The sequence below is a fragment of the Mustela lutreola genome, chromosome 8 (assembly GCF_030435805.1).
Source record: "Mustela lutreola isolate mMusLut2 chromosome 8, mMusLut2.pri, whole genome shotgun sequence".
Taxonomy (NCBI): Eukaryota; Metazoa; Chordata; class Mammalia; order Carnivora; family Mustelidae; genus Mustela; species Mustela lutreola.
Window position 1 is genome coordinate 67524340 of NC_081297.1, and position 20009 is coordinate 67544348.

The 20009-nt window shown below is 41.3% G+C and overlaps 1 long non-coding RNA gene across 4 annotated transcripts in view; it reads left to right on the forward strand.

Moving 5' to 3' along the window:
- LOC131838842 (uncharacterized) overlaps positions 1–17614 on the forward strand; it is a 65099-nt gene extending 47485 nt beyond the window's left edge. For all 4 annotated transcript variants that reach the window (XR_009356710.1, XR_009356708.1, XR_009356707.1 and 1 more), the window contains 3 exons: positions 1375–1522; positions 2633–2704; positions 15324–17614. This is a non-coding gene — a long non-coding RNA (uncharacterized LOC131838842). The remainder of the gene's footprint in view (positions 1–1374; positions 1523–2632; positions 2705–15323) is intronic.
- Positions 17615–20009: the final 2395 nt, after the last annotated feature.

A 20009-nucleotide genomic window follows, 5' to 3' on the forward strand; every position in this document is an offset into this window, starting at 1 on the left:
GTACCCAAATCTGTTCTAATGCAAAGGGCTGTTTGATAGTATTTTGGATTAAATTTGGATTAAAGAACTTAATTGGATTCCCCTAACATTAACTGAGTTTGTCTTGTTTGCTGGACATCATGCTAGACACTTTCGCACATATATTTATTTTAATTTGTTTCAATAAGAATATCCTTTAATGCATCTGCCACATTTCCTGCAGATGGTTTCCTCAGTGTTTCAAAACATATGAAAAACCTGGGAAGTATTTGTAAGGTTCTTATGATCATTTTTCTAAGATCTGGATTCTTTCCTTTTAGATGAATAACATTTAAACAGCTGATAATAAATAGCATCTCTTATTTGGGAATTATATTTTTCTTCTAATATCTCAGAGATGAATCACATGCATCCTAAAATTAGTAAAATTAGAGAATCTTCTTTGGCAGGATGGCTCAATCACAGACATTATGTCCTCCCCTCCCCCATCCCATGTTCAAGAGGAAAAAAAAATGTATGTGTTTGTGTAAAAAGCTAAAAAAATAATATATAATTCTGAACTTTCCAAAGGGTACTGTAAGTTATATATTAGCTTTGGGGGAACTTTGTTTACAACTCTTCAGATGGCTCCTTTCTTTCTTCTATGATTTGCTGTAATTTAAATCATCCAATTTAATGCTTGATTTGTCAATCTCTGTCATTTGCTGTCTTCTATGTGGCTGACCTGGAGTCACACACACAAAAAATTTTAAAGTCCTTTTACTTCACTTTCTTAGTTCCTCTTCCTCATCTATTGTTTTGTCTTCCCCACTAGCTCTTTCAACAGTTCATCTCCCAAAAAACTGCCCCAACAAACACACAAGTACAGTTGGGGACCTTCCCAGCTTCTTCTGTTTCAGACTGATTTCCTCTTTCTACCTCCTCAACCTCATTCCCCCCAGCAACATTTCAGTTTCCTCTGGGGTCTCTGGAGACCACATCTTCCTTCCTCAATACCACCAGAAGAGGAAAGAGAATTTATGATATGTCAGTCCTCATCTTTTAGAGACATGATCTTCTAGCAAGAGCTCTGGAAGAAGGTATTGTTATCTCCATGAGGGCCAGAGAATTTAAGCAATTTTCCCAAGTTCACAAAGCCAGAAAATGAAGAACAGAGATTGATACCTGAGTCTTCCTGACCACAAAGTTCACTCTGTTCCACTATGTCATCTTGCTGTCTACCACATCTAGGATCAAACTCAGTCTAGCACGCATAGATTTTCTTGATCAGGATCCAATTTTATCCAACCAGTTTTATATTAGCCCCAAATTTCATCCAAGCTAACTACCATATGGCCTTCCTTAAGGTAGGATGTATGTTTTGGCCTAGAATACATTTTCCTTCTCCCGTCCTAGGTTTGCACATTCTTCAAGGCTATGTTTATCTTCCAAAGGATTCTTCTGATTCCTCCAGCTCCAGTTTTTCTCCTCCTAAACATTTGATGAGTTTGGAAGTTGATGTTCTTTGTCTTTTGAAAAGCATCCACCTGCTTTTCCTCTGGAGGTGAGTGGGTTCTACAGCTTGTAGGCAAGTTGAACCTGGAGGATAGGAGCATGGCCTTGGTCTGAGCTGCACTGGATGGAGAAATCTGGCAGCTGGCGTAGGACTTCTGCCCTCTAAACTGAATCAGAGCTTGGAGAGTGCTGCAAAGAGCCCAGGGACTAGTATCAACTGATTCGGAGGACCTTTGAAGGGAGGGACATGGCACTAGCACAGGTAGGTGTTCCTGGGACGTCTGCTGGTCTCCTTGGTTTTTCAGGAGAGCTGAATACATGAGTTGAGTCTGTTCCATCCCCGGGCTGAAAGGCCAGTGGCATTTCCAGCCAAGGACACCATCAGGATGGAAATAGCTTCCTTTTGGTACTCTGTTTAAAAGACTTATTATTTGAAAAAGTCACCAGGACCAGATGGATTCAGAACTAAGTTCTTGCTAATCTTTAAAAATAAACAAATAAACAAGGTGATCCAAATGTAACATATTTTTCCAGAAAAAAAAAAGAGAGAAAAAGAAACCTTTAGTGTCCTCACATTATTGTCTTCATTATCTTTCCTCTCTTTAATGTTCATCTTCCCCTCTAGATCACCCAAAGCTGCCTCATTCCCCCAACCCCAACACACATACACATTTAGCTGCCTTCACAGAATTGCTGACTTCAAAATTATTTCTCCTTGCCCCCTCTCTAGCCCCCTTCCCTCATCAGAAATTCTGCATCCCCTGGCAGCTGGTCAGGCTGAGTTTTAGAAGACCCAACTTCCCCTGCTCAGATCAAACAGACTGTTTTACCCCTGGGGGTCTCCCTTGAGCTGGAAGGCCCCTCTGTCTTCCTTGGAGAGCACTGCCTCCCTCCTGTGGGCTCTGTTACTGCTGGTGGAGAGAAAACCTTATAAAACACCTTGCAGATTCTTGTCTCAGTGAAGATGTCTCTGTCTTCCAGTAAGAGAATACGAACCCCAAATGTCATAAACAATAAGTGCCTTCTCTTATATAACTCTAAGTCGATGCAGGCTATAGAGGTGGTTGATTCAGGGGCTCAACAATATTATCTGCAATCCAGCTCCCTTCTATTTCTGCCCTCTATTTATCTCACTAACTTCATCCTTGTCCATGTGCAGGATGGAAAGACAACTGGCTCTTTTCCCAGACGACTCCAGCAAACCTCACCTGACATCTCAGCCCAATCACAGGTGAGTGGCGTGGTTGGCTTTGACGAATCATCTGAGGAGTGACTGTTAGAAACCAGGGACAATGTCCACTGAATTCCACCTCATGTCCCCAGTTGGTCAGTGAGGCCAGCATGAACACCCCAGAAATGCCCACCAGAAGTAACACTCGTCACCAACAGAAAAATTAACCCTTTGGATGAGGGTGATGTTCTGAAGTTTGACTATAGTTTATGCTGACTTGTTACTTGTTTGTCAAAAGACTTCCCCCTTGGATTCTTTCATCTTATGGGAGGAAAAATTGAGAGGAGAAGATGGGAGAGGATAGAATAACGTTATTTTAGATCCTTTTTCTAGAATGAATTGTAAACCACCTGTTGTCATAACTCTGGCCTGTGGTTAATTCGTAGACTACTGCTATTGACATGTTTTGGAAGGCAGCTATGCTCACCACTATACCACCAACGCTATTGACATGTTTTGGAAATGACCTGAAAGTTTCTATGTATCCATATTTTAATTGGTCTAGTTTGAGTTTTCAGTGGGATGTGTTTAAAAAAAAAGTTGGACACTAGTGAAAGCCAGTAAACACAGACTTTCTTTAATTAACAACTGCAGTAGAGAAAAAGCTTGAATGTAGAACTGAGCTGAATGCTGAGGTGTGGAGAGCTCACCTGCATAGATGTGTGGAGGCGGAGCAGGAGTCAGAGAAGTGGAAAATTATAAAAAGCAGGTGAGGGGGTAGGTCAATGTGATTAGGCCATCGGGGTTTGTTAACTGGCTGTTAGGAAGCAGGGTTTCTGTTGGCCCACGGAGACTGGGGAATAGGGGTCCTATCTTCAGGCGTTAGCTGGAAGAAGCAGTAAATTATACTGTCAACCTTGAGTTTTCCTAGGAAGGAAATTAATGGGGCTGGGTTGTCTCACAGATGTGGCTTTGACCTATTAGAAGCCTTGTTAGTGTTTGCTTAAGAGCTGTGTGTGTCCGTGTGTGTGTGTGGTGGGGGGAAGGCTGGGAGAAATCGTTTGCCACGAGAGTAAAGGACAGTTTTCAGGTGTAACCTAAATAATTGGGCTACAACAGTGATCTTAATACATACAGCTGTTACCATACGATTTCTCTTTGTCACTGAATTTATAATTTTGTTTACTCATAATAGGTCAAATAAATACTACACATTGCGCTTTTAATTGAGTAGAGGCCGCATCAAATACTATGCCTCAGTAGCCTCTGAAGACATTGCAAAGTAGCAGCATAACATGTATATAACCAACTCCAAAGGATAACCCCGAGTCAGCTATCTGGAACAACTTTTCCTTTTTATTTTCTTTCTTCCTTCCTTCCTTTCTTTTTTTTTAAAGAAGAAGTTTTTATGGGGGCATAACTCAGATAAGTCAGCTTTTGCCCACCAACTTTAAGTGGTGCTAGAAAATCAAGGAGTTAGTCATAAAAGCTTATAAATAGGCACTTGAACAAGTACATACAGGATGGAACTTTTTAACCTCACGAATCCTTTTATTGTGGAAAAATTATTGAAACAACTAGCAATAAATGATCTATGTTCTCTCTGGAGTTGTTAAAAGAAGCTGTGTCAGATTAGTTATCAGAACATTTTCCCAATACATATACACTATTTGGAAATATATATGTGAAAATGTGACAGCCTTCATAAAGCTGACAAAGATAAAAAGTAATTCTAGAAAAAATTGCCCATCGTTCATTCATTATGGATTGTAAAATTGTTTTATCTTTGCAATCACAAGAAGAATTATATAGGATAATATGCTATAGGGAAATGGAGTAAATGTTTCACTAAATCAAATATTCCCCTGGTAAGGTCGGTTCTATACTGTATGCTGAAGGTCCTACAGGAAAAAAAAAGAAAAAGTCATTTTATTATAGATCACATTTAGGCTTAGGTGATGCCAATAGATCTGGGTGAAAATTGAACAAAACAATTCTAGTTAGGAATTTACAAACCAATAGTCCAAAATTTAGTGCCTGGCACACAGTAGACATCAGGAAATACATAGTAGGTGAAGTTTTCAAAATGTGTATTTTGGCCACATGTAAATAAAATATCTTAGATATTGAGTAATATTTACATTTCAAGCAGTTGAATCACTCCTGTATAAGCATCTTTTACAAAGAGAGAATAAAAGGAAAGAATCTCAAATTGTTCAGTTACAGAGAAGCCACATTATTAATATCATCCTTTCTCACTATTTCTCACTATTATCCAGAAGCATTTAATTGGAATATCCTGGCACCAAATCTCCCCTCCCTCCCCAACAAAACAGCTGAGACCAAAGAAAGAAGCAAAAATGTTCTCTCTAGAGCCAGCTGAAATTCCTGTAGCCAGAGCTGGCATGTTCCCCTATGGCTGAAGAAACACCCAGAGCCCCAAATCAGGTTTACATGATCTCATTTAGCACAGAATTTAAATACTTTAACCTAGTTTCTATGCCAAAGGTTAGAGGAGTTTTACTCAGTGCTAGTTTCCTAGGGGTAGAATTTGAAAGCATGCTTTAAGAAATACTGGACCCCATTTGGAATCTTGTTGCCTTTTGTCCTCAGTCCTAATTTTAGGACTCTGTCTGTGTTCTGTTGACTCCATTGTGTAATTGTTTACGACTCTGTTTCTTCTTTCAGGGTAGGTCCTTCATGTACTCTGTTACTATTTGTATTCCTTTCTCCTTCAGAATCTTTCCAAAAACCTCATAGCCTGTAGTCATCCAATGAATGCTTGTTCAACACAATGGATCAATAATAGAGAATTAGAAGAGTCAATGTTCTGTTGGAAGTGGCAAAGTCACATATGGTGGTTACAGTGTAGGAAGAAGCTAAAATCAAAGAAGAAAAGCCCAGCCATCTGGGGTCATTCAATGTATGGACAAAGAGCTTCACACACCTCATTAGCCCCTGGGAATTGCAAGGAGATTCAGAGGGATGAGTATTTGATACTCAAAATGACCATGCTGAGTCATTAGAAGGTTTAAATGAGGAGCTGTGTGATCAATTTATAGAAGGAAGGGGAAAATGAGATACTATTTTTCATCTATGAAATTGGCCCGTGCCAGTAAGGGCACAGGGATATGGATATGCTTATGAACTTCTGGAAAGCACAAATAGTTCAAGAAAAACATTTTAAGAACAAAGCCATGGGTTTGTGAAGACATAAGACACAAGGATGTTCACTCCAGTATTAACACTATGAAACACTGTTCACCAGTAAAGAAATAGTCAACAAATGGTTTGAAAATTAAATTAGAATGTTTCAGTGTAATATAAATGTATACATGTACATTAAAAAGAATGCATGTGTGTATGAAAGGATGTAACTAACATATTAACAGTGGATGGAAGGATCACAGATGGTTTTCATTTTGTTTCTTGACGTGCTGTATTTTCACAATTTTCACCTCTATATGTGAATTAATTTAATAAGCAGAAATAAGAAAGGATTTTCTTTGTGTGCATTCAGGGGTAAGCTGTAGCTATCTCAAAAAATTCATTTATGTAGAGAAACCCATGCCCTGATGAACCCATCCTGTGTTAGACTTTTAGGAAACACCCACTATGTTAGGTCCTGCATAATCAAAAATAAAAGACACAGTCGCTATCTTCATGGAGCTTACATGGAGGAGACGAGTTTTTACTCTACTGCTTATTGAATTTTCCCTTGTGCTAGGTGTTTTGTTTAGAGGACCTCATTGAACCCCTACAATTATTCTGTGAAGCAAATATTCATATTATTCTTCCTTCACATAGAGGGAGGCTAAGGCTTAGAGAGGTCAAGTGACTTGGCCAAGATCACAACTTGTATGTAGCAGAGGGGAACTTTGAGCACAGCCACACCAGCTCTAGACGCCTTTCACCAAAACTGTCTCAAACAATTATACTCAAGGTGATGTGTGCCAAAGGGAGGTAAATGCATAGTGTTCTTGGAGCACCTAGAATGTGTTTTTAATCCAGAGTGAGGGGTGAAAAGGATGGGGAAGGCTCCCTGGAGGAGGCGCTACCTTCACAGAATAGAACCTGAATGGGAGCTGGGGCTGGGACAGGTGCAGAAGGCTGTTCCAGGCAGAGGATGCCATGGGTGTCTGCGCGGAGAGGCCCAAGGGATGGTGGCCTGTGAGGAGGGGGCAGTGTGTATGGGTGGGGCCAGGGGGCCAGGAGGCATGATGACCCAGGCAGCAAGCCTGAGGCTTCACCCAAGAATACTACACAGAATGAGTCTTTCAGGGTTGTGCACATGGGTAAGAAAAAGGGTTAAGCAGGCTTTAAAAATCCCATCCCTGCTTGACTGATGAGTGCCATGGCAACCCAGCAGCAGCCAACACTTGTCAAGGCCTCTTCTTTGGATACAATAATAAACAGTGATAAAACATTACCTCAAGGCTTTATATTTTTGCCATCAGTTAAAATTCTGTGTGGTGAAGACTTCTTCAAATCATAGCTGAGAGAGAGAAAGAGAGAGGGGGAGGGAGGGATATTTTAAATAATGTACTAGAAATACTTTATGCATATGCTTTAAGAATTCAGAGGCTTTAACCTATCAGCCCCTTGAAAAGGCCAGAAGCCGGATGGAGGCAGAGTTCTGAAAGGGCTTTCTCGGTTGGAATAAAGACTTGACAGGAGGTAAACAATGACACTGCACTCTGTAGCTTCCAGAAGCATCAGCCCCATTATGTCGCCAGTAATGGTTGCTGTGGGGCGAACGCCACCCCCTCGCCCCTCCTTTCACTCTTAACTCGAGCTTAAAGAGAGGAGAGCAGTCTCACAATTATTGCCCTGACAGCTGCATGGCGGGTGGGACTTGTTTCTAAAACAAACCCACAAATATTTAGATTCCGTACCCTTCTCAAAGCTGCTCCCCAGTCGCTCAGCTTCTTCAAAGTGACAGTTCTTCAGAGGAACGGGACGCTTCTCGTGGGGAGAGGAGCCTGGGCTGGGTTGGAATTTGGATCCCCCGCCTTTTCCCAGCGGCTTCCCCTTCACACCTCACCTAACCTCCAGGAGCTCAGTTTCCCTGCTTTGTAAAATGGGACTCATGCCCCTCCAGTCTAGAGAGTGAATGTAACTGGGACAGGCACGCGGTTGGTGTTTAAAGATTCTTAGCTGATATTCTTGATTCAGGGCCACGAGCTCTCAGGCTGAGCCAGACCAGGAGACCCTGCAGTGGCCTAGGCAAACAGTACGCAGCCCTGGTACCCTGGGCCACTCATCCTGAGCCACACGCAGGTTTTCCTGTTGTAACATCTCCGAAATTGGGATGTATCTTATAATAGAAAATGTGTCAGAGTTAATTGGCAGTGGTTTTTCTTTCCTACCGGATCAGAAAATAATGGAGCATCTCACAGTGGGCGAAATCTTAACATTAAACGAAATGGGCTAGTCCCTTCCAGCATATGGAGCATTTTTGTTTGGTTACCGGCCAACAGATAAAAGAAAGAGCCAAACCCTACGCCTATTCGGTAAATCTCTGACAGCAAAGATAAGATTCATGACAAGTCCTCATCTCATCTTCCTGAGCTGGTCGCAGCCTGGCAACACATCTGTTCCTTAGAAAAGACACATCGAAGTCATCCGTGTATTCAGTCTCCTATGTGGTCCATACCATCTGCTGCCCCCTTTCCCTGTCTCCTCCATGGTCCTCCCCACTGCATGCGCTGCTGTAAGTGGAAGCAAAACAGAAGAGACTTCGAGATTTTCAGTGCCCTCTCTAAAATGGAACCGGAAATGTAATGAACGTAATTTTCTGGGCTTGTAGGAACGCGTTGATCCCAGCGGCAAGGCTTACTGCTGGGGAGGAAAGTAGGAAGATGTTCACGCAAATACACACACACACACACACACACACACGTGCACGCACACACGAGAGCACTGACTCTTTCAGGAAACAGAACCAGATTATGGAGCAAGTTGGGAGGCACTTGTTTGGGGGTCCAACCTATCAGGGGGCTAAAATGTCATTGGCATGAACTAGAACCATGATATCAGCTAGCTCCGGTTTTCGAAAGCAGCTTTCTCTGCCTGGTGACGGGCTGAAAGAAACACAGGTGGGTACTGTTTCCGCTCAATGAGACACTGACTTCTAGGAGAAATAGTTAAAAAAAACACAAATTAACAAAGGAAACACAACTCCCTCCAGGTGCTCAACTTATGTTTGGGGTGCTTGTTGACAAGTCATCTAGTGTGGTTCCCAGACTGACCACCGATCCTAAACGCTCATGCCTGAAACTAGTACTGGTGGTTAGCAAGTTCAAACGACCGTCAAAAACTGTCAAGGATGTGAGATTTTGCTCCCTTGCATGCTTACAAGGGTGTGCTTGTAAGCATGCTTACAGTCTGCCACTGTTTGTTTGGGTACTAGGAGGGGACACGTTTCTGGGTCAGATAGTCTGGAGGCAAGACAGTTACCACCTTGCCTACAAGAGGTGTGGAAATGCCAGAAACCTTGGAGAATTGTTTCCCAGCAACAGCCTCTTAATGGGACCTAGTGGAATACAGTATAGTATGCCCACCCCACTAAACAAACTTATTGAACAGTATATTGAAACATATACCAAAAGAATATCAATGTCAAGAGCAGATTATTAGACTGTGTAGGAAGTTCATATGGTCCAGCTCTTGCCTAGAGCAAAGAAGAGTTCATATTCTCCTGGGAATGAACTTGAATAAAAAGGTCAATTCATAGGGAAGGAAATAGGACAAAGGAAACAATAGTTTTTTTCCTTCTTATTCAGAGATGATCATATCATGCATTTCATCATTCAGAGGAAAAGGTAAAATTGGGTGCTTAAAAGTAGTTGGAAAAATTTTAGCCTAAAGGCAATCCAAGGGTTCAAAATTCCATTATAGAGTGCTAATTTTGTTCCTCTTTCAGCATAGATGGCTTTTCTTTTCTTTGGGTTGGATCTAACGGTGCCTTGTCCTCGTACTCAAAGGACTTGAATTGGGAGAGAAAGTTGCCAGATTTGAGATGAATGGAACTTGAATCATTTTGAATTTCTGTATCAAACTGATTGGAACATTTCACATAACCTTAACATGAGTAATTCAGCTGTAACTCTGATTTCTAAATTCTAAGCATTTTTTCCCCTTTTCCCAAAATGAATACATGTGATTATTGTGTTCTGTGGAATAGTCATTTTCTTAATAACTTTGATAACTGGTAGCCTCGTGCTATTTTGCCTATATATACTAAAAGGTAGCTAACTTGTACCTTATTCAATTTTTGTCAATTGTTCTTTCTGGTCCAAAATTCAGTCCAGGTCCCCCACTGCATGTAGTTTTCAAGTTTTTAAAATCTCTGCAATCTGAAACAGTTCCTTATTTTCCATGCCTTACTCTTTGAATTGGTGTGACGTTTTCTCATTATTATGCAGAGCTTATGCATTTTTGGCAAGGAGATTAAAGAAGTGATATTGAACCCTTCTCACGGCAGCCTATCAGGGGGTACTCGAAGTCAGTAGGTCTCCTTATTAGTGATGCTGATTTTGATCATTTGGTCATGGTGGTGTCTACAAGGACTTTTCACTGTAAATTTATGTTTTTTTCTCATTGTAACTAATAAGTATCTTGTGGAGAGATACTTTGAGATTATGCAAATATCCTATTTTTCATCATAGTTTGTCCATGAATTTTAGCAATCTTGCTATCCTGTGACAATTCTACTATGATGTTTACGAAAGAATCATTTTTCTGTCATTCCTTCAGCATTCATTAATTGGAATTCTACTGAGTCCAGGCTTTTCCTTGGACTTTCACTTTCTAGTCCTGGGATCAGCCATTTCTCCAGGAAGCCCTGGTTCCTCTGATTGAAGAAAGATGTTTAGAAACCAAGATGTGATGAGTACCGGTGTGCTCATCATTACTGGGGTGTCATTGTTAGTCCCTTTCAATGAAAGAGCTAGGAAACATCTGTATGCACACACACATACATACATACACATCTCTGTCTCTCTATTTAAAACCATGACTCCCATTCATATCTCCGATTCCAATCCAACACCGCAAGGTTGCTTGTAGTCTCCCTTTTGTCCTTATTTATAATTTCTTTCTCTTCTATTAAGATACTTGGTTCTTATTCACAATTTGTTTACTTATTTGCACAAGCCTATAATGCACATAAAGTAGTTTCAGAGTTGCTAACCCATACCTCTGTGAAAAACAAATTTACTGATTCAATAACCAAAATTTCTGTAAGTTCATTTTGTTTTTAGCCTTACATGACATTACATTGCAGTATGTAGTGATTAATTTTATGTTTTAACTTGACTGGGACATGGGGTGCCCAGATATTCCAATGACCATTATTTCTAGATGTGTCGTGAGGGTGTTTCTGAATTAGATTAATATGTGAATCAGTAAACTGAGTAAAGTGGATGGTCTTCTGCAGGTGGAGGTCAGATGCAGTCTCTTGAAGGGCTGAATATTCAGAATAAAAAGGTGGCAAGAAATAATTGTTTTCTCTCTGCTTATCTTCCAGCAGGGGCATTGGAGTTAGACTCAAACTAGAACTTACACCACTAGCTCTCCTAATCCTTAGGCCCACCTTCATATTCAGATTTGAATCATTGGCTCTCTGGAGTCTCCAACTTGTGAACTGCAGATCCTAGGGCTCTCTCAGAACTGTGTGTGAGCCTATTTCTTTAAAATAAATCATAATGAGATATGATATAGACCACATGGTATTTATCTATCATCTACCTATCTATCACCTATCTATCTATACCTATATTTATATCTATATCTGTATCCATCTCCTCCTGCTTCTGTTTCTCTGGAGAACATGGACTACTAATACACAATATATAATCAAAATATTATTTTCTAAAATTACTTAGGTTAAGGCTTTTATTTGGTATTCTCTTTGCCATAGTCATGTTCATTTGTAAGTTGGTACCATTTATATTCCTTTAAAAAATTAAGTCAGGTCATATCTGCACAAAACCTTCTAGGACTTCCCATCTTAGTCTAAGTCAAATTAGAAGTATTTCTGTGACTCTCAATGCTATGGTCAACTTTGGCAAAGCAGGAAAAAATATCCAATGGAAGAAAGACAGTTTTTTCAATAAACAATGATGGGAAAATTGGACAGCTATATACAGAAGAATGAAACTGGACTATTCTCTTGCACCATACACAAATATCAACTCTAAATGGATGAAAGACCTCAATGTGAGACAGGAATCCGTCAAAATACTAGAGGAGAACATAAGCATTTAATCTCTTTGACATTGGTCACAGAAATTTCTTTTAAGACACATCTCCAAAGGCAAGGGAAACAAAAGTGAAAATGAACTTTTGGGACTTCATCAAGATAAAAAATTCTGTACAGCAAAGGGAGCAGTCAACAAAACAAAGAGGCAACCCACAGAATGGGAGAAGATATTTGCAAATGACACTACAAACAAAGGGTTGATATCCAAGATCTATAAAGAACTTCTCAGACTCAACACACAAAAACATAATCAAGTAAAAAAATGGGCAGAAGTCATGACCAGACACTTCTCCAAAGAAAACATACAAATGGCTAATAGACACATGAGAAAGTATTCATCATTAGGCATCAGGGAAAATCAAATCAAAACCACATTGAGATACCACCTTACACCAGTTAGAATGGTAAAAATTGACAAGACAAGAAACAACAAATGTTGGAGAAGTTGTGGAGAAAGAGGAACCTTCTTACCTGTTGGTGGGAATGCAAAATAGTGCAGCCACTTTGGAAAACAGTGTGGAAGTTCCTTAAAAAATTAAAAATAGAGCTACCCTATGACCCTGCAATTGCACTACTGGGTATTTATCCCAAAGATACAAGTGTATCTTTGGGGTAAAGAAGGGTCATATGCACCCCAATTTTCATAGCAGCAATGTCCACAATAGCCAAACTGTGGAAAGAGCCAAGATGCCCTTCAGCAGAAGAATGGATAAAGAAGATGTGGTCCATATAAATAAGGGAATATTACTCAGCCATCAGAAAGGATGAATACCCAACTTTTACATCAGCATGGATGGGACTGGAGGAGATTTTGCTAAGTGAAATAAGTAAAAAAGGGAAAGTCAATTATCATATGGTTTCACTTAATTGTAGAACATAAGGAATGGTATGGAGTACATTTGGAGAAGGAAAAAACCAAAGGAGAAAAATCAGAGTGGGAGACAAAGCACGAGAGACTATGGACTCCGGGAAACAAACTGAGGGTTTTAGAAGAGAAGAGCGTGAGGGAATGGGTGGGCCTGGTGATGGGTATTGAGGAGAGCATGTATTGCAATGAGCACTGGGTGTTATACACAAACAATGAATCATGGAATGCTACAACAAAAAATAATGAAGTACTGTATGGTGACTAATATAAGACACACACGAAAGTACTTTTCTGTTTTAAGTGCCCCATGATCCAGCCTCCTATGCCTTTCTGAGCTCATCTTCCCACCACATAGCCCCTTGCTCACCCCTGTCCAGACACGCTGGCTTCCTTGTTGTTCCCACAGCATCCCACACATGCTTCCGTAATTACTTTTGGCTCAACTTAGGTGAGGCCCTCACTTCCTTCAGGCTTCTGTGGAAGAAGAACTTCATATATTTATTTCTTTATCTGTCTTACTTATAAAAATGTAAGTTCCATGAATGTTTTGTTCTGCTCGCTGCCACGCTCCCCAATCTAGGACAGTACCTGGAACTTGTAGGAACTGAAATATATTTGTTGTTGAATGTTGCTGAATTAACCTGCTTCGTATTTCTTTAAGAAAATGTCTTAGATGTTTTAGATGTCAGTGGTGAGTGTTAATTTGCTAATAAACTGCCAGCGTAAGGACCAACAATCTGTATTTCTGTCTTAAATGCACATTACAGTAACTGTGCAAGTACAGTATGTGATTCCAGTCTTATTCATTAGAGCGTTTGCATGACGAGTATATTCACTCATCCTCATCTCTTCTGATAGCTGTCTGTCCGTAGAAAGGAAATGTTTTTTTCTCCTAAATTCCCAACAGTGAATGCATATTACTTTTATAATCAGAAGCAGCAGCAATAGCTATGCCTACAAGCTTATCTGTTCAAGTGTGAGCTCCCATCAAAGGATTATTGTGATTATTGGGATACCCTCCCTCGCTCCTCATCCTCCTGGGGAATCTTTCCTGTTGACAGGCTCCAGAATCAACTTTTAAGGCAGCTCTCTGAAAAAGAGGACTGTGGAGCATATTTTCACCAATGGACAGGCCATCTACAATTGGGTAAAGCAGCCTATAACAAGACAGTTATCCCAAATCATTTAATGGAAGAGGCAGGAAAAGGAAACAATAAGAGATCACCAAAAGTGCAAGGTAATTGTTGAGCTGGTTCTTAGGGAACTTGACAAAGGGAGACAGAAGTGAGAAGAAAAAGGAATTGAGCTCTAATAGAGGGTCAGGGTGTTGCTGTCTTCTCCTGCATTTAAACACAATAAGGCGGGTGGGAGGATAGCTCTGGAGGGGGAAGCACTTAAGATAAGTGAACTGTATTATCAGCTCTAGGATACAGTGTTTGGAAGCCAGATACAAAACATCAAATTATGAAAGCAATTGAATGGTTTTTCAACTGAGAAATAATAGCTGGAAAGTTGTTTCCACCAGTTGAGAGCGCAGATTTATTTCTGTACATTGAAAAGCCTGGGACTAGCCAAAGGGATTGTTAGATTAATGGAATCCCACACCAAGTTTCACTGGGGAAGGTTCTCAGCCATCCTGTTTCCTGATGGCATGTTACCAGACCTGAGGGTATGGGGGTGATGGTAAATGAAATGCACAAGGGGAAAAGAGAGAGAGGACAGGAAGTCTTAATTTTATAAAATCTCATGGGATAAGGGAAAGACTCTGAAAATTGACAAATGTTGAAGACCTCTGTTGTCCCTCTGGTGATGGAGAGCTGTCTGAGATTTAATGGACTCTAGTAAGTAGGAACAGCATCAGGGCCCAGAAGGGTGGACGAATCTGAGTTAATGATGAAGACATTGGTGAGATGAAGGGTGTGTTTCCTTCCTAAAGTCAAGGGCTCTCCTTCACAGAGAACACCTGGACAAAAAGTGGGAAGATAAAGCTTATGTGAGCATCAAACATGGCTCTTTAGGCCTTCAGAATTTTCTCCTAGGAATCATTTAACTCTAGGAAACTGAGGCAACACAAACAATCCCTGGGATTCCCCCATGAGGATGACCAATTTCAGAATCGACTCTGCCATGCTGATCTACCCAGCAGTTTGCATCAGGAGACAACTTTGGTTGCCTGTTCAGTAGCAATCCCCAACTCACTCTCTTCCAACAGACCCTGAGTTTTTTCTTCTAGTATCCCACCCTTTGCCAGGGAACCATGGGCTTTAGAGAATGCTGGTTCCGTTCCCAGTCCCAGGTGTGGATGATTGATTACACTAAAGCAATGGAGAAAATTTCTTTCCCTGACAGTGACTGGCTTAGGAAGAGGCCATTTTGTCCAGGGGGACGTCGGGGAAGCTGGTGGTTGGGGCTTCTGGGAAGCATTTTGTAGCTCCTTAAAAGAGACACAAGGAGAAGTCCCATTTTTGAGTTTGGATAATGGACTGCTAAGATGTGATACCTGGACCACTACAGCTTTTTTTTTTTTTTTTTTTTTTTTTTTTTAGCCACGAGGAAGCTAACCAACATGATGGGAATGGAAGAGCAGAAGATAGAACTTGGGCTCTTGATGACGTTGTCATGGTGCTGAGTGGAATAATCCCAAAGACGTACTACCTCAGGACTCCTTGTTGTGTGAGCTAAGAAATCCCTTTGCTGTTTCAGCTGTCTTGAGTTGAGCTGTTTCCCAAGCTGCTCCTGTTTCATTTTCTTACTCTTCTTATGAAACTTTGAATGTGCCTGCAACAAAATCCTTACTTAGGGGCCGGTTATGGAGTAAGAGTAAGGCCTCTCTCCCTGTCACTGTGTGAGAGGTCTCACAGAGTGCAGAGTGAGATACTCCTAGAATGCCAGTGGGCCCCAAAGAGAGACACGGGCTCCCATCATAGCTAGATTCAAAGGCAGCTTTTCTAGGTTTTGGTAGCCCACCGCAGTAGCCAAAAATGCCCATTGGCTTGGAGGATTGATGCATGGACCCAACTTAGAAATTGGTTCTTAGGCTCACCTTTGGTCTGGATCTGGCTCTGAGTAACCCGCTGTGCTCTGGTGTTTTCAGGACGCCTAGATACTATCTGTCTGCTGTGTAATCCTTTATAGGATTAGCTCAGGAGACTCAAAATGCTCAAAACTTGCACATTCTAAGGAAAGGCCTGGCCTTAACTAATTCTAGCAGATACCCTCTAGGCCCTGGGAATATCCTTCCTAATGAGAGTATCTTCATATAATTGATTCTTTGATCCAACCCAGATCATCTATGCTAATGATGTGATTTATGGGGAACATCTGTTTTGTCTGCCTGGGGCGTTGGGCCACACTATATCTCTTTGACTCTTGGAGACCTGGAGACTGAGTAGTTAAGGTTAGTCAGTCACTCAGGTGCTCCTTGCCTATGTGAGTGACCCCCAGTAAGAACCCTGGACACGCAGGCTCAGGTGGGTGCCCTGGCTGGCAATAAGACTTTGTATGTGACCATCACATGTTGCTGGAAGCATTAAGCACAGCCTGTACAGTTCCTCTGGGGGTAGACCAATGGAAAGAAGCTTATGCCTGGTTTCTCCTGCTCTGTGCATCTTCGCCTTTACTGATTTCAATCTGTATTCTTTGCTGCAAAGAACATACATTTACCAGATTTTCTGAGTTCTGTGAGTCCTTCTAGAGAATCATTGAGCCTGAGGGTGGTTTTGGGGATCCCTGACACTCCACTACACAGAAACCTAAAACTTCTGTTGGAATCTCTTATATTCTTCTTAGAGTCACATATCAACTCAGTATTTTACTGGGTCAACTGATCCTCTGGAAAGAGCCCGGGGACACGCAAGACTTGGAATCCTCTTCTGGTTCCATGACATGGCATTGACGGGGCCTTGGGGAAGTCACAGATCTCTAATCTGTCCTCTTTGGCCAAGTAGGGCAATATCTGCTCTGTCTCCTATAATGGGTCATTGTGGGGGGCACATCAGATAATGCACGTGACAACGTTTTGAAAAATGTATGGATTTTTAATGATTAGATGTTGCATATACTTTAAACACTTGACACAGAGGTGGAATATTTAGTGGCTAACACTGAGTGCTGAATTTGTGCCAGGAACTTTAACACGTACAGGCTCATTTAATCCCCACTCTGGAATCAACCTCATGTTATATCTTCAATAGAAGCTTCATGAGGAGGAAATAAAATAAACTTTCCACGGTTCTATAACTAGTAAAGAGCAAAACTAGAACTCAAACCATAGGCGTCTGGTTGAAGAGCCCAAGCAATCACCCATTTTACAATGCAGTTCTGTACTTTCAAGTGCCTCCAGTGAATTCAGTCTCTTAAATATAAAACACCTTAGAGATGTAAAATACCAGTAACAACCTAGAAATGATCCCTAGACCGAGGTTACTAGAGAAAATACACTTGTCTTACCTAAGACAATTTTCCTTCCTTCTGGGTCAGGATACTCAACAAGTAAACCCATCTTGGGACACTTACAGACACACCATCCAACAACTAACTGGAGGTTAGTTAGTTAACAGCTCTTTCCAGGGGCTCTTTCCAGGGAATCAGTTGACCCAGCTAACAAGAGGAGGGGGGCTTGACTGCTCTTGCTCCCTTTCTCTGTTTACCCAGTTGTATTTTGGATAGATTTTCCTGTTGACCTACAGCTGCCACAGTCATGATGAGAGGAGAAGTTTGTTATGTCTCATGATGAGGGGAGAAGTCTGTTATGTCACCTGTCAAGTGTGTGAAGCATTTTCCACTGTCTTCTGGGATAACTGAAAGCTTGGTTGTGAAACACATCTTTAGTACCTCAGTCTTGGTTGTGTTTTCTATGTGGGTCAAGATGGAAACAGTATATTATTTCATTTCACTGATTAAAAGAGGAAAGAGGTTTTGGGTACAGAAATTCATACATAAAACAGAGTTGAAAGTGACAACATATTTTGCTGTCCCTGACACTTCAATACACATTTCTTGGCAGCCCAAGATGCCAGGGGTATAAGAGACTGGATAATATAGGTCAAGGATCCTTGGGCTCCGAAACTCACATTTCAAACAGAATTACAAACAAATGAATCTTAAGACTCTGTACTTTCTTGAGATGTGTTATGGATTTGTTTTGGAATATGTGCTTTGCTGCAGTGTATATTTACACTGGTATTAGATTTCAATGATCATGACATAGCAGAAGCAAAACTCTGTTCTTTCTCAGAAAGCATCAGTGTATTATTGAAAATCTGGATTATCTGATAAGCAAGATTCCTTATTAGTATGCAGTAACATACGCAAGGTGGTCTCTAACCCTGTGAGCTTATGCAGAAGGCAACACTCAGAAATGAGATAGTTGTCTTTTTTTCCAGCTAAGGTTTTAAAACACGCCGGCAGCACGAGTTTTGACAAGATTTTGTTGTAACTCTGATAGTAATTTCAATACACACATACACACCCACCACCCCACAGCTCCCCTCTCATACCAAACACACCTGCACGCTATACACAGTATGTACATCACACCCTACAGGCACTACACTGCGTACACACACATGCCACACATAGTGTATCACACACTCACCCCACGTACTATATCACACACACACATTTCCTGTCTGCCAAGCACAAATCAATCCACTGCACACGCGCATCACTGTATGCCACACACTGTCTCACGTGTGTGCACACACACACACACTTCTTACATCAAACACACATACGTGTACAGACATCACACCACACCACACATACATGCATACCACACACACACATCACACAACACAAGATCTCCCCCACACACCTTGCACACTATACCCCGTGCACATGCCCTCTCACACCAAGCACAATATAGCCCCTTCCCCACTCACCCCAACATGATCTGGCCACTAACTACCTTCTCACCTAAATTCCAGCCTTCTCTCCATCATTTACTATACTTCAGATATTGCCACCTCCGACCTGACTCTCGAACATTCCAAACACACTCCAGTCTTTGCATCTGTAGTCCCCTCTATCTTGGATCTGCACATGACTTGGCTTCCTTCCCTGACCCCAGGGAGGCACACAGATCCCTCACTGTCTGTGTGTCTGTCCCTTCCCATTACTTTTCAAATGTGTTTTAGGTCTTTTATTTGCATTCCCAACCACAAGTTGCAAGTGGTTCTTAGAAATCATCTAATCTAGTCTGATGGTCTCATTTTGCAGAAAACAATGTGAAAACTTGAGAGAAATAAGTTGTCCAAGGTTACACAGATCATTTATTCATTCATTCAGCAAATGTTTAGTAGCTCCTATGTGCCAGATGGGGGCTCAGTAGGAGATGTTGGAGGGGTACATAGAAGGCAAGGAAACTTACATTCTATTCAGGGAGACAGGTAATAAGCAAGTAAATGTATAGTCAATGTTAAGGAGTGATTCATGCTTAAAAAATAAAACTAAGCAAAACAAAAAGGGGGGGGGGCAGGTGGAGACCAGAAGTAAGAAATAGCCAGGAATAGTTGAGAAACATCCCAAAGGCACATGGAGATAGAGTCCGTTGGAAGTTCTCCAGATGTTAAAACATCTGTTCATTGAAGAGGTAGCCAGGTGGCAGGCTAACTTGAGTGCAGAAGGTTTGGCAAGGGGTTCCTTTGAACTTTAAAAGGAGGCACAATTTCTGCCTCTAACCTTGGCAAGTGTAAAACACCCTTAGATGGCATAAGGACTTTCACTGTAGCAATAATTGCAGCTAAGATAATGGTGAAATCTGGACAGAATCCATTCAAAACACTGTGCATAATGAACCATCACAGAGTTTACATTGGTAACCGATTAGTGTCGGTTACCAATAGTGACTAGACTGCTTGAAACCGGGGAACACACGGAATCTTCTAAGAAAATAATCAACCATCAGAAAGTGGGAGCCAGGCTCCCGAAAGCTGAGGATTCAGATCTCAAACGTGGTCACTCACAGAGCAACAGCAAAATCGGACTTCTCATTAGGAATGGCCCAGTCTAGATCCATTTTGGACCCATAATGGTCTACTGGTGCCATCATGAGATGAGACCTAGTAATACAAAGGCTAAGAACAAAGAGAGATCTTTGTTCTTAACAAAACAAACAAATATCTGAACAAAGAGATCAAGAAGCAATGGTACCTAAGAGAATGACCTGCCTGTAGCTCAGAGACACCTTTTGTCTCCTCATGCTTGAGGTTCTGTCTAGGAAGGGGGCACCT